Source organism: Budorcas taxicolor, chromosome X, assembly GCF_023091745.1.
Source record: "Budorcas taxicolor isolate Tak-1 chromosome X, Takin1.1, whole genome shotgun sequence".
Lineage (NCBI taxonomy): Eukaryota > Metazoa > Chordata > Mammalia > Artiodactyla > Bovidae > Budorcas > Budorcas taxicolor.
In genome coordinates, this window is record NC_068935.1 from 141,999,251 (window position 1) to 142,023,425 (window position 24,175).

Sequence of the window (24,175 nt, forward strand, 5' to 3'; positions counted from 1 at the left end):
CTATGGTTTTCAGTGGTTATGTATGGATGTGAGAGTTGAACTAGAAAGAAAGCTGAGCACTGAAGAATTGATGCTTTTGAACTGTGGTGTTGGAGAAGACTCTTGAGTCCCTTGAATTGCAAGGAGATCCAACCAGTCCATCCTAAAGGAAATCAGTCCTGAATAATTACTGAAAGGATTGAAGCTGAAGCTGAAACCCCAAGCCTTTGGCCACCCGATGTGAAGAACTGACTTATTTGAAAAGACCTTGATGCTGGGAAAGATTGAGGGCAGGAGGAGAAGGGGACGACAGAGGATGAAATGGTTGGATGACATAACCGACTTGATGAACATGAGTTTGAGTAAACGCTGGGAGTTGGTGATGGACGGGGAGGCCTGGCGTGCTGCAGTCCATGGGTTTGCAAAAGTCGGACATGACTGAGCAGCTGAAGTGCACATGAACTGAAAAGATACCAACTAGTGAATTGTGTCAGAAAACTGAAAAGTGGGTTCCCAGAACCAGGTGGAAGATGGTTGAGAAGCAGCAGGAAGAGGGATGACCAAGGAGCCCCAGGATACTTTTGAACTTCATAGATATGCTCACCATGCTGACTGGGGAAACAATTTTCACAGCTCTACTCATACAACACTTATCAACTGTATGCCTGAAATAGGTGAACCTTTGTTGTATCTCAACTAAATTAGTTTTAAAAACTCTTTTGAGTTTAGTTATAGAGTTCAGCTCAGTTGCAAAGCTTCAGTTCCATTTCTATATTTTTATATCTCCAATCACTATCCACCATTTTCTTATTATTATTAACATGACCATCATAGGGCTGCAATTGTTCTGACAGCAAACTGTCCAAATGAGTATAATTTAGATAGCGGTGGTCCATGGTTTCTTTCTTCTAGGTTCCCTGATATGTGGATAGTTTAGGAGGAAGGTTGAAAGAACCTGGAGCTACAGGTAAGGCAGAAACCTTACCCACTGTAGGGAGAGTAGGTTATACCTCAAAGGCAAAATAAAACTGTAGAGATGAACTTGGGAGGGATCCTTGAGTAGGGTAGGAGAAAAGAATTTGATCTTATTGGAGATATTTCATGACATTTAAATATAAAAATAAAAATATAAAGAAGCTGTAGTGTACATACACACACACACTGGAATACGGCACAGTAATTAAAAGTAGACACTTTTGCCATTAGCAGCTACTTGGATGGATTTCAAGGGTATGAGGCTAAGTGAAATAAGTTAAGCAGAGAAAGACAAATACTGTATGATACCACTTACGTGTAAAATCTAAAAAATAAGCTAATATAGCAAAATAGGAACAACTCACAGATACAGAGAACAAATAGTGATTACTATTGTGGAGAGGAAATGAATAGAGTTAAGGTAACAGGGGGGGAGTAAGAGCTACAAAGTACTATGTATAAAATAAATAATGTGCAAAGATACATTGTACATCAGAGGGAATAAAGCCAATATTCTTACAACTATAAATGGTGTATATAAAAATTATGACCCACTATATGGTACACCTCTAACTGATACAATATTTCACATCAACTACACTTTGATTTCAAAACAAAAAATATATAGACTCCTCTGAGGAATGCCCTGATAAACGATTCCTGGCAGAGACACCATATAGTAATCTCCTTAAAGTGGACAAGAGTACCATCTTTAGTTTTAGAAAAGAAGCTTTAACAGACCTCTTCAGTGTTAAAGTCGTAATACAGGAGTCGTGGCTATGTGTCTTGGACTGTCTGTCCCATTTTGGAAACTGAGGGTATAAAAGAATATAAATCACTGCCCCTGAAATACCTCACATGTCCTGTGAGTTCTCATTTAATCTGAAGGCAAATGTCCAGACCAACTTAAGCTTCCCTTAAAATTAATCTCTTTGTAAAAACCGCAGATTGCAAAAAGGTATCACTGGCCAAGCAGGATATCAGAAGATGATATCTATGTAACCAAGGTCTTGTGATTAAGCTCTGTTTGATCATTATGTATCCTGCCAGGAAACCCACCCTATAAGAGGTGGGACCAATTCACAACCTCTCAAACACCTGGGACACCCTCAGCTTCTCCAGAAGAAGTTCCACAAAAGTCAGCAAGATGAAGGCTGTGTTCCTGACTCTTATCCTTGGTCTGGTTTGTGGTGCACAGGAAACTCCAGCTGAGACAGAAGCCTCAGAGGTACTCAAATTCAGCTGATCTGGGAGAAGGTCTTGTCTCCTTGAATGCATGTGTGTATGAGATGCTTTTATTTATTTATTTATTTATTTTACTGAAGGATAATTGCTTTACAGAATTTTGCTGTTTTCTGTCAAACCTCAACATGAATCAGCCATAGGTATACATATATCCCCTCCCTTTTGAAACTCCCTCCCACCTCCCTCCCCATTCTACCCCTCTAGGTTGATACAGAGCCTCTGTTTGAGTTTCCTGAAACATACAGCAAATTCCCGTTAGCGATCTATTTTACATATGGTAATGTAAGTTTCCGTGTTACTCTCTCCATACATCTCACCCTCTCCTCCCCTCTCCCCATGTCCATAAGTCTGTTCTCTATGTCCGTTTCTCAGTTGTTTCCCTGTAAATAGATTCTTCAGTACCATTTTTCCAGATGCCATACACATGTGTTAGAATATGGTATTTATCTTTCTCTTTCTGACTCACTTCCCTCTGTATAATAGGTGACAGGTTCATCCAGCTCATTAGAACTGACTCAGATGTGTTCCTTTTTGTGGCTGAGTAACATTCCATTATGTATATGTGCTGGGGTCCTGCCCCGGTGGATCCAGGGTAATTCGAAGCGGGGATGGCATGGTGAGGAAAAACTTATTTATTTGGAAATATAAAGAGAGATTAGGAAAGAATAGTGTAGTGGGAAATTTAGTGGAGAAAAGAGGCTGAATAACTTGGTTTATGTGGAAAATCAATAAAGTTCCAAACAAGGAACTTGCACCATCTACATTAGGCCACCGGCGCCCACTTGAGTAGTGGAAGGTGCCCCGTCTTAGGCTCCCTCTCACGTGGGTCTTAAAAGCCAGGTCGAGTAAGTAGACTCGGAGGCCTTTTATACTTTTGATTTTACATAGAGATCAGTGGATAATACAAAATTATGCAGCATCAGCAGCCCTGACTCTTATCGAGACCAGGCTTTCTCTCTGCATACCTAGCTGTATACGCAAGTCTTAGGTGATTTACATCATCTTCTGGCCAGAGGGCCAATTAGCATTCTACAGCCCTTTTCTGATAAGGGTAATAGTGTTGTTCTTCCCAAAGTCTGGTGCCATTCTCAGAAAGCACTGAATAAAGTTACATTCTTACATAGGAAGGACACAACAATTTATAACAAGGAAAAGGAGTACAGTGATTTATAACAAAGAGAAAGTTCATTAACTCAAAAGTCTAGTGTTGCTAACATCAAAACTACTATATTCCTATTTCTGCATCCCGTTTACATTGATTAATATCTTCCCAGGTGCCTAAAAGATAAAGGATATGGAGGCCTGGTGGCAAACATTAACTCAACAAACCCTTCACCAAACTAATTCTTAGCTCTAAAAGGCTCTATATCTTTAAGATGTTTTAAGCTTCGTGCCTCTCACGGTTGGGGGCTGTAAACAATCCACAAGTCGTAAAAGTCCAGGCAGACCAGTCAGATTAGCTAGAAAGTCATCAAAGCGGTTTAAACTGAGACATTCTTTTTATATGCAGGAGACTGTTAACTGGAGCTCTGAATCAACTCTTTCGGGGATAGCCCCCTGTTCTGTCAGAAGAGTATAGCATAACAGACAGTAAACAGACACATTTTGGTTTCGGGGTAGATGCTCAGACAGAGGACCCCTTGAGACCTGACTCGCCTTGCCCATCAGGCCTCTCCACATGACCTTGTCATGGGTGGGATCTCCCGTGCTGGCTCCCAGCATATATGTACCACAATTTCTTTATCTGTTTGTCTATCAATGGACATCTAGGTTGCTTCTATATTCTAGCTATTGTAAATAGTGCTACAATGAACAACTGGATACATGTGCCTCTTTCAATTTTGGTTTCCTTAGAGTATATGCCTAGGAGTGAGATTGCTGCTGGGTCACGTGGGGGTTTTATTCCTTATTTTTAAAGGAATCTCCATACCATCTTCCATAGCGGCTCTATCAATTTACATTCCCACCAACAGTGCAAAAGTATTCCCTTTTCTCGACACCCTTTCCAGCATTTATTGTCAGTAGACATTTTGATGAGGGCCATTCTGACTGGTGTGAGGTGATAGCTCAGTGTAGTTTTGATTTGTATTTCTGTAATAGTGAGTGATATTGAGCATCTTTTCATGTGTTTGTTAGCCATCTGTATGTCTTCTTTGGAGAAATGTCTGCTTACCTCTTTTGCCCACTTTTTGATTGGGTTGTTTGTTTTTCTGGTACGGAGTTGTATGAGCTGCTTGTATATTTTGGAAAGTAATCCTTTGTCAGTTGTTTCATTTGCTAATATTGTCTCCCATTCTGATAGCTGTCTTTCCATCTTGCTTATAGTTTCCTTTCCTGTGCAAAGCTTTTAAGTTTAATCAGGTCCTGCAGGTTTTAGTTCAGTTCAGTCGCTCAGTCGTATCTGACTCTTTGTGACCCCATGAACTGCAGCACGCCAAGCCTCCCTGTCCATCACCAACTCCCGGATTCCACGCTAACCCATGCTCATCAAGTAGCTGATGCCATCCAACCATCTCATCCTCTGTCGTCCCCTTCTCCTCCTGCCCTCAATCTTTCCCAGCATCAGGGTCTTTTCCAATGAGTCAGCTCGTCACATCAGGTGGCCAAAATATTGGAGTTTCAGCTTTAGTATCAGTCCTTCCAATGAACACCCAGGACTGATCTCCTTTAGGATGGACTGGTTGGATCTCCTTGCAGTCCAAAGGACTCTCAAGAGTCTTCTCCAACACCACAGTTCAAAAGCATCAATTTTTCTGCACTCAGCTTTCTTTATAGTCCAACTCTCACATCCATACATGACCACTGGAAAAACCATAGCCTTGAATAGACAACCTTTGTTGGCAATGTAATGTCTCTGCTTTTTAATATGCTGTCTTAGTTCAGTTCAGTTCAGTCACTCAGTCGTGTGACTGATCTCTTTGCGATCCCATGAATCGCAGCACGCTGTCTAGGTTAGTCATAACTTTCCTTTGAAGGAGTAAGCGTCTTTTAATTTCATGGCTGCAGTCACCATCTGCAGTGATTTTGGAGCCCACTTGTTTGTTTTTATTTCCATGACTCTAGGAGGTGGGTCTGAGAAGGCAACGGCAACCCACTCCAGTACTCTTGCCTGGAAAATTCCATGGATGAAGGAGCCTGGAAGGCTGCAGTCCATGAGGTCGCTAAGAGTCGGACACGACTGAGCGACTTCACTTTCACTTTTCACTTTCATGCATTGGAGAAGGAAATGGCAACCTACTCCAGTGTTCTTGCCTGGAGAATCCCAGGGACGAGGGAGCCTGGTGGGCTGCCGTCTATGGGGTCGCACAGAGTCAGACACGACTGAAGTGACTTAGCAGCAGCAGGAGGTGGGTCATAGAGGATCTTGCTTTGATTTATGTCATTGTGTGTTCTGCCTATGTTTTTCTCTACGAGTTTATAGTTACTGGTCTCACATTTAGGTCTTTAACCCATTTTGAGTTTATCTTTGTGTATGCTGTTAAGAGGTTTTTTTTTTTACATGGAGCTGTCTAGTTTTCACAGCACCATTTATTGAAGAGGCTGTCATTGCCCCATTGTATATTCTTGCCTCCTTTGTCAAAAATAAGGTACCCATAGGTGCATGGGCTTATTTCTGGGATTTCTATCTTGTTCCATTGGTCTTTATTTCTGGTTTTGAGGCAGTGCCATCGTGTCTTGATGACTGTAGCTGCATAGTGTAGTTTGAAGTCAAGAAAGTTAATTCCTCCAGTTCCATTCTTTTCTCAAGACTCCTTTGGCTATTCGGGGTCATCTGTGTTTCCATATGAATTGTGAAAATTTTTGCTCTAGTTCTGTTAAAATACCACTGGTAATTTGACACTGAATCTGTAGATTGCATTTGCTAGTATAGTCATTTTCACAGTTGATTCTTCCGGCCCAGGAACATGGAATATCTCTCCATCTGTTTATGTTGTCTTTGATTTCTTTCACTAGTGTCTTGTAATTTTCTGTGTACAGGTCTTTTGTCTCCTCATGTAAGTTTCTTCCTAGATATTTAATTCCTTTTGTTGCAGTGGTGAATGGGATTGATTTCTTAGTTTCTCTTTCTGATTTTTCATTGTCAGTGTATAGAAATGCAAGTGATTTCTGAGTATTGACATTGTATCCTGCAACTTTGCTAAATTCACTGATTAGCTCTAGTAATTGTTTGATACTATTTTTAGGGTTTTCTATGCATAGTATCATGTCATCTGCAAACAGTGAGAGGTTTACTTCTTCTTTTCTGATCTGCATTCCTTTTATTTCTTGCTTTTCTATGATTGCTGTAGCCAGGACTTCCAGAACTATATTGAATAATAATGGTGAACATGGATACCCTTCCTGATATTAGGGGGAATGCTTTCAGTTTTTCACCATTGAGAATAATGTTTGCTATAGGCTCATCATATATGGCCTTTACTATGGTGAGGTAGGTTCCTTCTGTGCCAATTTTCTGAAAAGTTTTAATCATAAATAGGTGCTGAATTTCGTCAAAGGCTTTGTCTGCATCTATTGAGATTATCATATGGTTTTTATCTTTCAATTTGTTAATATGCTGTGTCACATTGATTGATTTCTGCATACTGAAGAATCTTTGCATCCCTGAAAAAAACCCAACTTGATCATGGTGTATGAGCTTTTCCACGTGTTGCTGAATTCTGTTTGCTAAAACTTTGTTGAGGATTTTTGCATCTATGTTCATCAGTGATATTGGCCTGTAGTTTTCTTTTTTTGTGTTGTCTTTATCTGGTTTTGGTATCACGGTGATCATGGCCTCATAGAATGAGTTTGGAAGTGTTCCTTCCTCTGCAATTTTTTGAAAGCGTTTTAGAAGGACATGCGTTAGCTCCTCTCTGAATGTTTGATAGAATGCTCCTGTGAAGACATCTGGTCCTGAGTTTTTGTTTTTTGGGGGATGTTTGATCACAGCTTCAATTCCAGTGCTTGTAGTTGGCTTGTCCATAGTTTCAGTTTCTTCTTTGTTTGGTCTTGGAAGATTAAACTTTTCTAAAAGATCCGTCCATTTTTCCAGGTTATCTGCTTTACTGCCTTATCACTTCAGTTCAGTTGCTCAGTCTTGTCCAACTCTTTGCGACCCCATGAATCGCAGCAAGCCAGGTCTCCTTGTCCATCACCAACTCCCGGAGTTCACTCAGACTCACGTCCATCGAGTCAGTGATGCCATCCAGCCATCTCATCCTCCGCCGTCCCCTTTTCCTCCTGCTCACAATCCCTCCCAGCATCAGAGTCTTTTCCAATGAGTCAACTCTTCGCATGAGGTGGCCAAAATGCTGGAGTTTCAGCTTCAGCATCATTCTCTCCAAAGAAATCCCAGGGCTGATCTCCTTTCAGAATGGACTGGTTGGATCTCCTTGCAGTCCAAGGGACTCTCAAGAGTCTTCTCCAACACCACAGTTCAAAAGCATCCATTCTTCGGCGCTCAGCTTTCTTCATAGTCCAACTCTCACATCCATACATGACCACAGGAAAAACCATAGCCTTGACTAGACCGATCTTTGTTGTTCATAATAGTTTCTTATCATCCTAGTATTTCTGCATTGGCTGTTGTAACCTCTCCTGTTTCATTTCTAAGTTTCTTGATTTGATTCTTCTCTCTTTCTCTTGATGAGTCTGGCTAAAGGTTTGTCAATTTTCTTTATCTTCTCAAAGAACCAGCTTTTAGTTTTATTAATGTTTACTATTGTTTCTTTCATCTCTTTTTCATATTTCTGCTCAGATCTTTATGATTTCTTTCCTTCTACTAATTTTGGGTTTTTCTTTTTTGTTTTTGCTGTTGTTCTTTTCCCAGTTGTTTTAGGTGTAAAGTTAGCCTTTCTATTTGATGTTTTTCTTCTTTCTTACGGTAGGATTGTATTGCTATAAACTTCCCTCTTAGAACTGCTTTTGCTGAATCCCCTAGGGTTTGAGTTGTCGTTTTTTCATTGTCAATTGTTTCTAGAAATTCTTTAATTTCTCTTTTGATTTCAGTAACCTCTTGGTAGTTTATAAATGTGTTGTTTATTCGGTAACCTCATGGTAGTTTATAAATGTGTTGTTTATTCAGTAACCTCTTGGTTATTTATAAATGTGTTTTTTATAAATGTGTTGTTTTATCTCCATATGTTTGTGTTTCTTACACTTTTTTTCTTGTAATTGATAAATAGTCTCATTGCAACATGGTTGAAGAAGATGCTTGATCCGATTTCCGTTTCCTTAAATTTCCTGAAGTTTGATTTGTGACCCAAGATGAGGTCTATCCTGGAGAATGTTCCATGTGCCCTTGAGAAGAAGGCGCATTCGTCTGCATTTGGATGGCATGTCCTGAAGATATCAATGAGATCCCTCTCATCTAATGTATCATTTAAGACTTGTGTTTCCTTATGAATTTTCTGTTTTGATGATCTGTCCATTGGTGTGAGTGGGGTGTTAAAGTCTCCTGCTATTATTGCAGTATTGTCAACTCCTCCTTTTATGTCTGTTAGTGTTTGCTTTGTGTATTGAGGTGCTCCTGTATTGGGTGCATAGACATTTACAATTGTTATGTCTTCCTCTTGGATGGATCCCTTGATCATTATGTAGTGTCCTTCCTTATCTCTTGCAATCTTTTTGTATTTTAAGGTCTATTTTGTCTGATATGCACTCCAGCTTTCTTTTGCATCCCATTTGCATGGAACATATTTTTCCATCCTCTCACTTTCAGTCTATATGTGTCTTGAGGTCTCCAGGGGGTTTCTTGTAGGCAGCATATATATGGTTTTGTTTTTGTATCCATTCAGCCAGTCTGTGTCTTTTGGTTGGAGCATTTAATCCATTTACATTGAAAGTAAGTATTGATATTATCATCCTATTTCCATTTTCTTAATTGTTTGGGGTTGATTTTGTAGATCTTTTTTCTTCTGCTGTATTTCTTGACTATATCTATGACCAGATTGTATAGATATACCATGGTCCATCTATCTACATGTGCACAATGCAACCCTCTGTCTTTCTGCCCTTTGTATTTTTTTTTTCATCTTATTTGTCTGTAGGTGAAATAAAAACCTATTATGCTATCATTCAGAGACCTATGAACTGTCATGGTCTTTACTGGCATTGTTTTAGCCATTTCAAAAAACTCTGTATTCTAGGCTTTCTGCTCAAATACGGAGCATGCTTTCCTTTCATGCTATTCAGCAAGGGAGGGAGGTGAACCCGACTCTTTACTTAATAAGATTGAATTTACTTCTCTTCTGAGATAAATGCAGTAACAAAGATGGTGCTGTGTGTTGGTGCAGAGTGAATGAGTGAACGACACTACAAAGATTTTCCTTCTTAGATTACAGGGGACTGGAACACCATTTACATTGCTGCAGATAACAAGGAGAAGATTCAGCAAGGAGGCCCACTGTGGGCATATATCCGTCACTTTGAATGTGTCAACAACTGCGAACAACTCTCCGTGACTTTTTACATCAAGTAAGCCCAATCTGCCTAAACTGAGAACAATGAGACTGTTGACTTCCGACATGGAGTCCAGTCTCCGATGTGCAAGAAAGGTGTGAGTCATGGCTGTGAGGGTGTGAGTTGTGAGATCTATTCATGGAAGGGTGAGCTCAAGCGCTGGTGAATGGATGGTGAGGAAGGAACATTATGTTTGTTTGTTTTTCAGGGCTTACTATAACTGCACATTACTCACAGTAGTGGGAACCAGAGAATAAGGAGATGTTTATGTCGTAAACTGTGAGCATGTAAGTTCTGCAGAGATGTGCCTCTTCTCAAGTTTGATAGTCACTCAGTTGTGTCCAACTCTTTGTGATACCGTGGACTGCATAGCCCCAGGCTCCACTGTCCTTCACTAGCACCTGGAGAGTACTCAAACTCATGTTTATTGACTCATTGATGCCATCTAACAATCTTATCCTCTGTCATCCCCTTCTCCTGCAGGCCTCAACTTCTCTCAGCAAAAGGGCTTTTTTCAGTTAGTTAGCTCTTCTCATCAGGTGGCCAAAATATTGGAACTTCATTTCAGCATCAGTCTTTCCAATGAATATTTCCGTTAGGGGTGACTGATTTGATCTCCTTGCTTTCTAAGGGGCTGTAGGAGTGGGTAGCCATTTCCTTCTCCAGAGGATCTTCCCCACCCAAGGATTGAACCTGGGTCTCCAGCATTACAGGCAGATTTCTTTACACTCAGAGCCACCAGGGGAGGGCAAAATCACAGAATGTGTTCAGATTTATGGTCTTGACTCAATCCAAGACAAGTAGATGTCTGGAACTGTGAACTATTTCTTCTACTCATTACAAAAGCAACCTTGGAAATGACACTTAATTGTCCAGGAATTAATTCTGCACCAGAAAATCAAGATAAGGTCCAATTTGGAAGGTGCCATTGATGGCATCTGAAAAGAAGCCCTGGACGTGGATTCCCCATGTTCCTCAGACATGGGGAAGTGTTGAAAACTAAGAGTACAACAATCTTTTAAAAAATTTCTCTCTCTGATTTGACCTGCATGTGTGTATGCAAAGTCACTCAGTCTTGCCCAATTCTAATCAACCCTGTGGACCGTCATCTGCCAGGCTCCTCTGTCCATGGGATTCTTCAGGCAAGAATACTGGAGTGGGTTGCCATTTCCTCCTCCAGGGGAATCTTCCCAATCCAGCGACCAAATCCACATCTCTGGCATCTCCAGTGCTGGTAGGCAGATTGTTTACAGTGGAGCCCCCGAGAAGCCCTGTATTGAAGCTTACAGGATCAAATTTGGTTTAACTGAAGAACTTCTTTAAGTATTAAACGTTTTTTATTAGCACGTTTAAGCAGTAGAAACTGGTTGATTTAAATCCCATAGATAAGGATGAGATTAGTGAAAATCACAGACAAATTTCAAACTAATCTTATGTAATTTGAAAAGAAAAGGAGGACTGGCAAAAACTATTATCTCTATAGTCTACTTCAGTTCAGTCACTCAGTCGTGTCTGACTCTTTGTGACCCCATGAATCGCAGCATGCCAGGCCTCCCTGTCCATCACCAGCTCCCAGAGTTCACTCAGACTCACGTCCATCGAGTCAGTGATGCCATCCAGCCATCTCATCCTCTGTCGTCCCCTCTTCCTCCTGCCCCCAATCCCTCCCAGCATCAGAGTCTTTTCCAATGAGTCAACTCTTCACATGATGTGGCCAAAGTACTGGAGTTTCAGCTTTAGCATCATTCCTTCCAATGAACACCCAGGGCTGATCTCCTTCAGAATGGACTGGTTGGATCCCCTTGCAGTCCAAGGGACTCTCAAGAGTCTTCTCCAACACCACAGTTCAAAAGCATCAATTCTTCGGCACTCAGCTTTCTTCACAATCCAACTCTCACATCCATACATCCACTGGAAAAACCACAGCCTTGGCTAGACGGACCTTTGTTGGAAAAGTAATGTCTCTGCTTTTGAATATGCTATCTAGGTTGGTCATAACTTTTCTTCCAAGGAGCAAGCGTCTTTTAATTTCATGGCTGCAATCACCATCTGCAGTGATTTTGGAGTCCCCCAAAATAAAGTCTGACACTGTTTCCACTGTTTCTGCATCTATTTCCCATGAAGTGATTGGGCCAGATGCCATGATCTTCGTTTTCTGAATGTTGAGCTTTAAGCCAACTTTTTCACTCTCCTCTTTCACTTTCATCAAGAGGGTTTTGAGTTCCTCTTCACTTCCTGCCATAAGGGTGGTGTCATCTGCATATCTGAGGTTAGTGATATTTCTCCTGGCAATCTGCATTCCAGCTTGTGCTTCTTCCAGCCCAGCTTTTCTCATGATGTACTCTGCATAGAAGTTAAAGAAGCAGGGTGACAATATACAGCCTTGATGTACTTCTTTTCCTATTTGGAACCAGTCTGTTGTTCCATGTCCAGTTCTAACTGTTCCTTCCTGACCTGCATATAGGTTTCTCAAGGGGCAGGTCAGGTGGTCTGGTATTCACATCTCTTTCAGAATTTTCCACAGTTTCTTGTGATCCACACAGTCAAAGGCTTTGGCATAGTCAATAAAGCAGAAATAGATGTTTTTTCTGGAGCTCTTTTGCTTTTTCAATGATCCACGGGATGTTGGCAATTTGATCTCTGGTTCCTCTGCCTTTTCGAAAACCAGCTTGAACATCTGGAAGTTCACGGTTCACGTATTGCTGAAGCCCGGCTTGGCAAACTTTGAGCATTACTTTACTAGTGTGTGAGATGAGTGCAATCGTGCGGTAGTTTGATCATTCTTTGGCATTGCTTTTTTTGGGGATTGGAATGAAACCTGACCTTTTCCAGTCCTGTGGCCACTGCTGAGTTTTCCAAATTCGCTGGCATATTGAGTGCAGCACTTTCACAGCATCATCCTTCAGAATTTGAAATAACTCAACTGGAATTCCATCACCTCCACTAGCTTTGTTCATAGCGATGCTTTCTAAGGTCCACTTGACTTTGCATTCCAGGATGTATGGCTCTAGATGAGTGATCACACCATCATGATTATCTTGGTCATGGCGATCTTTTTTGTACAGTTCTTCCATGTATTCTTGCCACCTCTTCTTAACATCTTCTGCTTCTGTTATGTCCCTACCATTTCTGTCCTTTATCGAGCCCATCTTTGCATGAAATGTTCCCTTGGTGTCTCTAATTTTCTTGAAGAGATCTCTAATCTTTCCCTTTCTGTTGTTTTCCTCTATTTCTTTGCATTGATCGCTGAGGAAGGCTTTCTTATCTCTCCTTGCTGTTCTTTGGAACTCTGCATTCAGATGCTTGTATCTTTCCTTTTCTCCTTTGCTTTTCACTTATCTACTTTTCACAGCTATTTGTAAGGCCTCCTCAGACAGCCATTTTGCTTTTTTGCATTTCTTTTCCATGGGGATGGTCTTGATCTCTGTCTCCTGTACAATGTCATGCACCTCCATCCATTGTTCATCAGGTACTCTCTCTATCAGGTCTAGTCCCTTAAATCTATTTCTCACTTCCACTGTATAATCATAAGGGATTTGATTTAGGTCATACCTGAATGGTCTAGCAGTTTTCCCTACTTTCTTCAATTTAAGCCTGAATTTGGCAATAAGGAGTCCATCATCTGAGCCACAGTCAGCTCCTGGTCTTGTTTTTGTTGACTGTATAGAGCTTCTCCATCTTTGGCTGCAAAGAATATAATCAGTCTGATTTCGGTGTTGACCATCTGGTGATGCCCATGTGTAGAGTCTTCTCTTGTGTTGTTGGAAGAGGGTGTTTGCTATGACCAGTGCATTTTCAGAAGAATTAGACGTGCAGAGCATGGGCTGCTGTGACAATGTACACAGCATGGGTGAGAGGAGGTACCCCAAGTCCAAGGTCAGGGGCAGAAGTCGGGAGGACCCCACACTGGGCGGTGGCGGAGAGGAGCTACCCCACGTCCGATGTCAGGGGCTGCAGCCGAAAGGAGTTATCCCGCCTCCGAGGTCAGGGGTGGCAGCAGAGAGGGTCTAAGCCGTGTCCTAGGTCAGCGGTGGCACCAAGAGTGCTAGGCTGTGACAGCGCAGGAGCAGTGAAGAGGAGCTGCCCCCGCCCGGGGCCATGGGTGGCGGCCGTGAGGAGGTGCTCCACGCCCAAGGCCAGCAGCAGCGGCGAGGAAGAGCTACACCACGTCCAAGGAGCTGTGGCTGCGCGGCCCCCGAGGGCCTAGAGGAGCTATCCCACGTTCAAGGTCAGGGTGGGGGGCGAGGGTGAGGAGATACCCTTCGTCCAGGGTAAGGAGCAGCGGCTGCTCTTTGCTGGAGCAGCCCTGAAGATATATCCCACATCCAAGGTAAGAGAAACCCAAGTAAGACAGTAGGTGTTGCAAGAGGGCAGACACACTGAAACGATACTCACAGAAAACTAGTCAATCTAATCACAGGGACCACAACATTGTTTAACTCAATGAAGCTAAGCCATGCCCTATGGGGCCACTCAAGACGGGCAAGCATGGTGGAGAGGTCTGACAGAATGTGGTCCACTGGAGAAGGGAATGGAAAACCACTTCAGTATTCTTGCCTTGAGAACCCCACGAACAATATGAAAAGGCAGAATGATAGGACACTGAAAGAGGAACTCCCCAGGTCAGTAGGTGCCCAATATGCTACTGGAGATCAGTGAAGAAATAACTCCAGAAAGAATGAAGGGATGGAGACAAAGCAAAACAATACCCAGTTGTGGATGTGACTGGTGATAGAAGCAAGGTCCGATGCTGTAAAGAGCAATATTGCATAGGAACCTGGAATGTCAGGTCCATGAATCAAGGCAAATTGGAAGTGGTCAAACAGGAGATGGCAAGAGTGAACGTCGACATTCTAGGAATCAGCGAACTAAAATGGACTGGATTGAGTGAATTTAACTCAGATGACCATTATATCTACTACCATGGGCAGGAATCCCTCAGAAGAAATGGAGTAGCCATCATGGTCAACAAAAGAGTCTGAAATGCAGTACTTGGATGCAATCTCAAAAAAGACAGAATGATCTCTGTTCGTTTCCAAGGCAAACCATTCAATGTCACGGTAATCCAAGTCTATGCCCCAACCAGTAACGTGGAAGAAACTGAAGTTGAATGGTTTTATGAAGACCTACAAGACCTTTTAGAACTAACACCCCCAAAAGATGTCCTTTTCATTATAGAGGACTGTAATGCAAAAGTAGGAAGTCAAGAAACACCTGGAGTAACAGGCAAATTTGGCCTTGGGATGCAGAATGAAGCAAGGCAAAGACTAATAGAGTTTTGCCAAGAAAATCTCTATAGTTTATGAAACTGGAAATAATTCTCAAATACAAATCCGGTAGTGCTGAGTGATCTAATGTCTCCATATATGATTTCCAAGGAGAAAAAGTACAATGGAGCATTCTAACCATGTCTCCTGCATTTTTTTAAAAAATTTGCAAAATGGCCATGCAGCCACAGGAACTAAATAAGAATCATTTCAGAGAATATATCTCCAACATTTGGCAATAACCTTATTTCTTCCCATTTTGTAACCTCTTGTACTATTAAACAACTTTGGCTTAACTTAACTTTTATTTTAATTTGATGTTCAGTCCAGTCACTCAGTCATGTCCAACTCTTTGCAACTGGATGGACTGCAGCAGGCCATGAATCCCTGTCCATCACCAACTCCCAGAGCTTACTCAAACGCATATCCATTGAGTCAATGATCCAACCATCTCATCATCTGTCATCCCCTTCTCCTCCAGCCTTCGATCTTTCCCAGTCAGAGTCTTTTCAAATGAGTCAGTTTTTCCCATCAGGTGACTTGGAGTTTCACCTTCAGCATCTGTCCATCCAATGAATATTCAGGACTGATCTCTTTAGGATGGTCTGGTTGGATCTCCTTGCTGTTCAAGGAATTCTAAAGAGTTTTCTCCAACACCACAGTTCGGAAGCATCAATTCTTTGGTGCTCAGCTTTCTTTATAGTCCAACTCTCATGTGCATACATGACTACTGGAAAAAATATAGCTTTGACTAGATGGACCCTTGTTGGCAAAGTAAAGTCTCTACTTTTTCATGTGTTGTCTAAGTTGGTCATAACTTTTCTTTCAAGGAGTAAGTGTCTTTTAACTTCATGGCTGCAGTCACCATCTGCAGTGATTTCTTAGCCCCCAAAATAAATTCTGTCAGTGTTTTCATTGCTTCCCCATCTATTTGTCATGAATTGATGGGACCAGATGACATGATCTTTGTTTTCTGAATGTTGAATTTTAAGCCAACTTTTTCACTCTCCTCTTTCACTTTCATCAAGAGGCTCTTTAGTTCTTCTTCACTTTCTGCCATAAAGGTAGTGTCATCTGTGTATCAGAGGCTATTGACATTTCTCCAAGCAATCTTGATTCCATCTTATGCCTCATCCAGTCCAGCATTTCTCATGATGTACTCTGTATATAAGCAGGGTGACAATATACAGTCTTGATGTACTCCTTTCCCAGTTGGGAACCAGTCTGTTGTTCCATGTCAAGTTCTAACTGTTGCATGTTGACCTGCCTATTGATTTCTCAGGAGGCAGCTCAGGTGGTCTGATATTCCCATCTTTTAGGAATTTTTGACAGGTTTTTGTGATCCACAAAGTGAAAGGCTTTGGCATAGTCAATAAAGCAGAAGTATATGTTTTCCTGGAACTCTCCTGCTCTTTCCATGATCCAGCGGATGTTGGCATTTGATTTCTGGCTCCTCTGCCTTTTCTAAATCCAGCTTGAACATCTGGAAGTTCACGGATCATGCACTGCTGAAGCCTGGCTGGGAGAATGTTAAGCATTACTTTGCTAGCATGTGAGATGAGTGCAATTGTGTGGTAGTTTGATCACTATTTGGCATTGCCTTTCTTAAGGATTGGAACGAAAACTGACCTTTTCCAGTCCTGTGGCCACTGCCGAGTTTTCCAAATTTGCTGGCATATTGAGTGCAGCACTTTCACAGCATCATCTTTTAGGATTTGAAATAGCTCAAGTGGAATCCAATCACCTCCACTAGCTTTGCTCGTAGTGATGCTTCCTAAGGCCTACTTGACTTTGCATTCCAGGATGTTTGGCTGTAGGTGAGTAATCACAATCTCGTGATTATCTGGGTGATGGAGATATTTTTCTATAGGTCTTCCATGTATTCTTGCCATCTCTTCTTCATATCTTCTGCTTCTGTTAGGTCCATGCCATTTCTGTCCTTTTTTGAGCCCATCTTGTATGAAATGTCCCCTTGGTATCTCTAATTTTCTTGAAGAGATCTCTAGTCTTTCCCATTCTATTGTTTTCCTCTATTTCATCACATTGATCAGTGAGGAAGACTTTCTTGTCTCTCCTTGCTATTCTTTGAAACTCTTCAATCAATTGGGTTTATCTTTCCTTTTCTCTTATACCTTTAACTTCTCTCTCTCTTTTTTTTTTTTTCCTCAGCTATTTGTAAGGCCTCCTCAGACAACCATTTTGCCTTTTTGCAATTCCTTTTCTTGGGGATGATCTTGGTCCCTGCCTCCTGTACAATGGCAAGAACCTCCATCCATCATTCTTCAGGCACTCTGCCTAACAGATCTAGCCCCTTGAATCTATTTGCCACTCCCACTGTATAATCATACGGGGTGTGATTTAGGTCATACCTGAATGGTCTTGTGGTTTTCCCAAGTTTCTTCCATTTAAGTCTGAATTTGGCAATAAGGGGTTCATGATCTGAGCCATAGTCAGCTCCCAGTCTCGTTTTTGCTGACTCTATAGAGCTTCCTCATCTTTGGCTGCAAAGAATCTAATGCATCTAATTGCAGTATTGACCATCTGGTGATCTCCATGAGTCTTCTCTCTTATTGTTGCAAGAGAGTTTGGCTATGACCAATGTGTTCTCTTTGTAAAGCTCTATTAGCGTTTTCCTTGCTTTATTATGTACTCTAAAGACATTTTTGCCTGTTACTCCAGGTATTGCTTGATTTCCTACTTATGCATTCCAGTCCCCTATAATGAACAGGACATCTTTTTAGGGTGTTAGTTCTAGAAGGTCTTGTAGGTCTTCATAGAACTGTTCAACGTCAGCTTCTTCAACATTACTGGTTGGGGCATAGACTTGGACTACTGTGATACTGAATGGTTTTCCTTAGGAATGAGCAAAGTTCATTCTGTCATTTTTGAGATTGTATCCAAATACTGCTTTCTGGACTCTCGTTAACTATGATGGCTACCCCATTTCTGCTAAGGGATTCTTGCCCACAGTAGTAGATGTAATAGTCATCTGAGTTAAATTATGAGTTGATATGATGTACATAAATTTGTAGCACTGCTTTTTAAATCATGACCGTACTTAAGAATTCGGTTCCAAAATTCCTGAAAATTTAACTGTCAGGTCTTAGAAGCTGGTATGAGGTCGCTGAAGTCCACTTCCTACTATTACAGTGAAAAGTAACTTTGCTATCGTTCACAGACTGTACAGTCTAGAAAACTGGAACGTTTTGCTGTCTTAGCAAGAGGAGGAGTCTTTGGAGAAAGCTTTCCTAGTTCATTACCTGTCTTAACTGGTTCTAACAACATACTCCTAGAAATGTCAGTGAGAAAGGTCACCATCGGAGGGAAGACTAATGATAGCTTGAGAAGAACAGGACATGTCCAGCTGAAAAGGAAAGTAGTGGATTGCATTGAGGTTTGAGTTTTTTTTCTGTTACAGACATGGGTGAAAATTCTTTTGAAGTTAATCGTGCATCAGAAAACTTGATACTATTCTATGCTGAAAACTTTGACGGAGTCAGGAAGACAAAAGTGACTCGTGCCCTTGGTATGTACTGTAGCTTATTCTATGGAAACCAATCATGTCCATATTATCAGTATTTTTATACAAAGGACAGAAGTGCACACCAACGTTATATTTTATTAAGCACACTGAAGCAGACGTGTTCACACGGGAGAACTGACTTCATGTGACATGAGTTAAAGCAGAGGAAAGGTTGTCTACTAAGAAACTGAACAAATGTATCCACTGGCAATTCTATCATGTGGCTTTTACAAAAAGTAGATACACTTGACCTGGAGGTGCAATGAAATAGTCCAGGATGGTCCACGCATTTCTTCTCAAATATCCCATATTGGAGCTGCCAGATTCTGACACCGAAGTGAACCAAAGCTTGAATTTTGAGTTTAGCAGACTCACAGTTCCCCATCATGAATGTATTTCCCCATCATGAATGCATTCGTCTCCACCACAAATGCTTTGTTCTTTGTCACAACTGTTAAAATGAATCCTGAGACCTGAAATCAATGCTCTTCAAATAATCACTCCTTCATATTGACTCCTTCAGAGGCATTTGGTCAGTTATGTCAATCACTCTGCCGTCCAGACAACCCCATGGGGCCACTGCTAAGTCCCATTAGTTTTTATAGTATTACATGTGCATTGGGGTGGGTGGGGGTTGTGTCTGGTCCCTAAGAATGACAAACGTGAGATTTTCTCTCAGTAGCATGTGTGATGAAATTAGTGTGCCTGGCAAAAGTTCAAATCATTTCTCCCCCATTGTTTGAATATTGTCATCCAGTCACTAAGTCCTGCCTGACTCTTTGCGACCCCATGGACTGCAGTACACAAGGCTCCTCTGTCCTCCACTATCTCCCAGAGTTTGCTCAAGATCATGTCCACTGAGTCCATGAGGCTATCTCACCCACCACATTTGACTGGAGTACATCAAAACCCCAGGGATGGAATTCTAGGATGCAGACAAAGTGGACAGCAAGAGTTAGAGCTGGGAGGAATTCTACGTCTCAAGTCCCACCATGACCATCTGGGCTGTACCATTAGAGACAGGTTGACTTGGGGCTGCTTAATCTTACAGGTTAGTGGTGTGCAGTTCTCTCAGTAGTTGTGAGAACTGGAATGTGGAGAGCTAACGACCCACCTGAAGACCTGTGTGCACGTGGAGAAGTAACATGTTAACTATGAGGACTCCACCCCATGGACCCGCCTGAAGACCTGTGTGCACACTCTGGCACCTCTGTAGAAAATTCCCAGGTGAGCCGGGTCTAGTTGATGGGGGAGGGCAGTGATGACAGTGAGACTTAGCGATCACTACAGGTAAGAGCCAGAGGACACTCTGTACCTTGGGAAGGATTCTAACGCACACCTCTTCCACTCTGTTATAACATCCAGGCAAAGGAGACAGTTTGACTCAAGAAGATATTCAGAAGTATGAGGAGCTGAACAGTGAAAGGGGGATTCCAAATGAAAATATAGATGATGCCACCAAAACAGGTAAAGCCCCGGAGGACAGCAGGGATCAGAAATGAAAACACAGCATGAGGATTCTTGATTCAAACTTCGTATTCACTCATTCATCTTTTATAAAGGCTGTTATGAAATAATTATTGGAAATAGAGGCATATCAATGGTCATTTCCCCCCTTTTTCATTCTCTTTCACAAACAGCTGTCCTAAATAAGAATGGAGAACCTCCGTTGGGTGAGTAGAACAATGCTGAGTATTTTTTAGCAGGTTAAGAGTTTTTTTTCTGGGGCATACTGCTTTAAGAATGGGTTATAGACACAGTGGACTCTTAGTCTAACATAACAAAGGCTGAAATCATGCCGTTTCAAAAACATGGATGGACCAAGAAATGATCATATTGAGTGAAATACATCGCAAAGAGGAAGTCAAATATCATATGATATCTCTTACATGTGGAACATAAAATATGATGCAAATATCTACAAAACAGAAACTCTCGGACACAGCAAACAAGCTGATGGTTACCAAAGGGAAATGTCGGGGGAAGGGAGGGATAAAATAGGAGTTTGGGATTAAGAGAGACATACTACCAAACATAAAATAAACAACTAGAATGTGCTCTAGAGCAAAGATATTTATACTCAATGTCTTGAAATAACATATAAAGAAAAAAAAATCTAAAAAGGTATACATTTACCTACATATGTGTGTAACTGAGGGCTTCCCTGGAAGCTCAGGATAAAGAATCCCTCTTCCAATGCAGGAGATGCAGATTCTGTCCCTTGGTCGGGAAGATCCCCTAGAGAAGGAAATGGCAACCCAGTCCTGTATTCTTGCCTGGAGAATCTCAGGGACAGAGGAGGCCGGTGGGCTACAGTCAGTAGGATACAAAAGAGTGGGAGACAACTTAGTGACTAAACAATAAGAAATGTATAAAGGAATCACTTGGCTGCATACTTGAAACTAACACAACATTGCAAATCAACTACATCTCAGTATCAGTTCCGTTCAGTCTGTTAGTCACGTCTCATTGTTTCCGACCCCACGGACTGCAGCACGCCAGGCTTCCCTGTCCATCACCAACTCCAAAAGCTTGCCCAAACTCACGTCCGTTGAGTTGGTGATGCCATCCAAACATCTCATCCTCTGTTCCATAAAAAATGATTTAGAAAACAATAGGACAACCAAACACTGCACCTTGCCAGGTGACAAAGGCGGGAGCTCCCATAAGTGTTTGGATTTAAACTTCGTGCAAACAGTCACGCTGGTCTAGACTCCACAGTGAGATGCTTGGAAGACAAAGGTGGAGACGGTGTGAAGCCCCGAGCTGTGAGATATGACGATCGCTCAGGGGATATGGACATCCATATCAGGGGATATGGAATCCCCCTGAGAATGAAGGCCCTTGTAGCTACAACACATGCATGATGACAAATAAGATTGCAGAAGATGTAAGTGACACAGGTTACATCATATACGATCCCCTGCATCATGGACCTGTGAACATGTGACTTAGGAACTATCAGATAAGAGTTGATGCAGCACTGCTCAGTTAGTTTCACCAGGTGGTGGTTCTAGGCAACCCCACATGGGCACACACACAGAGGGACTTCTGTGAAATGGGCCTTGTCAGGAAATTTCTCCACTGCTTCCACTAGCCGCTGCCTCCATTTTTTCTTTCATGCTCTGACCAATATCGTGTTAATCCTAATCAACTCAACAATGTTTTACATCTTTTTCATGTTTAAAGAAGAAAAGGAAGCAAGAATATAAGACCGATCATCATCAATAATGAGTCACAATCATCCATATGAAGATAAAGGGCCTTTTCCTCGAAATCATCATTTCTTCTTTCTCAAGAATTTATGATCTTGGACCCGTGGCTTTCTTGCCATGAATCTCCTCTGCTCTTGTTGATGTTACTGAATTTCTAAGCTGATCAATAAACTGATCAACACACAAATGTGTCAGTGAAGAAAGGTGCCATGTTTCCAAATGCACAATTCATGTAAATGCAAGTATGCAGGAAATTGAGTAAAGAATGTGACAGGAGGGTAACTCTGCTTAGGACACAGGGTGTGAATCCTGCAAGTGTCTTGGTGAGAAGAGAGAATTAATCACAGATGGTAGTTTTACATTTTAATAAAATATTGCCCAGGGCTTCCCTGGGGACTCAGGCTGTAAAGAATCCACCTGCAATGAGAGAGACCTGGGTTCAATCCCTGAGTTGGGAAGATCCCCTGGAGAAGGGAATGGCAACCCACTCCAGTATTCTTGCCTGGAGAATCCCATGGACAGAGGAGTCTGGTGGTCTATAATCCATGGGGGTCCCAAAGAGTCAGACAAAACTGAGTGACTAACTTTGACATGAAGTTCCCACCAGATGTCAGTGAGAGATGGGACTGTTTCAAAATACCATTCTGTGTTTGGGGCTACAATCCATGGGGTCACAAAGACTGAGCTCACACATACACACATGTCAAGACAAAATGACCAGTGCTGTAATTTAGAGAAAGCTTCAACTGGTATACTCTCTCCACACCTCATCTACTTATAATTCTTTCCTAAAAATGAGAGATATCATTTCCCTTAGACTATGATGAAAGTGAAAGTCCCTCAGTTGTGTCCGACTCTTTGCAACCCTATGAAACCCTATACACTCCATGGAATGCTCCAGGCCAGAATACTGGAGTGGGTAGCCTTTCCCTTCTCTAGGCGATCTTTCCAACCCAGGGATCAAACTCAGGAATCCCACATTGTGGGCGAATCCTTTATTGTCTGAGCCACCAGAGAAGTCCAAGAATACTGGAATGGGTAGCCTATCCCTTCTCCATGGGATCTTCCCCATCCAGGAATTGAACCAGGGTCTCCTGTATTGCAGGCGGATTCTTTACCAACTGAGCTATCAGGGAAGCTCCTATAGACTATATCGCTGCTGCTGCTGCTGCTGCTAAGTCGCTTCAGTCATGTTCGACTCTGTGCGACCCCATAGACAGCAGCCCACCAGGCTTCCCTGTCCCTGGGATTCTCCAGGCAAGATCACTGGAGTGGGTTGCCATTTCCTTCTCCAATAGACTATAATGACTAGCCATTAAAGATGAGCTGAAATCTGAGAAGTTTAAGTTGCAGGAAGACAATGCAGATGGAAGATGAAGAACTTGTGGCTATAATGCACAAACCCCCAATACTTACAGAATCCAGTTTGACTAGGACACCACACCAGCATGGCACACACACGAAGCCAGGACCTATTTTAGGTAAACGAAATTTCCACTTACCTACTGGCAATGAACAATACACTTAGCATGCAGGAGACCCTTGTTTTCTTAACAAAAATTCACCGATGGGAAGATCTATTGAGCGGTTTCAGCGAACAAAACATCCAAAGCTTGTTATAGAACTTCTGGAAAGACTGAAAGAGGAACTTGGAAAATTCTCTCTTCCAACAACCAAGACAACTATGAAGCTCACAAAACTATGACGTTATCAAAGATGACTGTTTTAGAGTTCTGGAAGTTATTTAAAGGTGTATAACAAAAAGGGCTTCAAGGTGGCTCACCTGGTAAAGAATCCGCCTCCAATGCAGGAGACATGGGTTTGATTCCTGGGTTGGGAAGATCCCCTAGAGAAGGGAATGGCAACCTGCTCCAGTGTTTTTGCCCAGAGCATCGCAGGGACAGAGGAGCCAGGTGGGCTACAGTCTATGTGGTGAGAAGAGTGGACAGGTGGACATGACTTAGCGACTGAACAACAGCAATCTTCAGTTCCAGGGTCCGTTCCTTCCCATTTTCTTGAGGCTAGTTCTTGAACTGTGACAGCATTCATCCTGGCTACAGTCTAGCTAACTTCTCCACCTAGTGGAGGTTTCAGTAAATACAGGACAGCTCACAGGACATGGCTCAGAATATTGTCTATAGAGCTTCAGGAAAAACTAAAGGGCCTTGATGCTATACTATTACTGTTTAGACTTGGACTGTTTTCCTTTGTCTGCATGTTCTAACTTCTCTGATTAAACTGATTCTTTGGCCAAAGTTTTTCCACAGACCAAAGGCAGGTGGAGGACGTGAGGGGCAAGGACCATAGGGTACCGCTCCATTTCAGTAAGATACCTGGGAAGGGGGTTTTGTCCACAAAGAGATGCCATGCATTGTGATTAGAATACATGCAGTTCTGTTTATATTAAGATTTCCAAAGGTCATGATCAAGGGGATTATAAGGTGTTTGTAGCAGAGAAGGCAATGGCAACCCACTCCAGTACTCTTGCCTGGAAAATCCCATGGAGGGAGGAGCCTGGTAGGCTGCAGTCC

General features: G+C 42.1%; 1 pseudogene; it reads left to right on the forward strand.

Moving 5' to 3' along the window:
* The first annotated feature begins 2,101 nt into the window (after positions 1–2,101).
* LOC128069686 (allergen Bos d 2-like) lies at positions 2,102–21,296 on the forward strand (annotated as a pseudogene).
* The last annotated feature ends 2,879 nt before the right edge of the window (positions 21,297–24,175 follow it).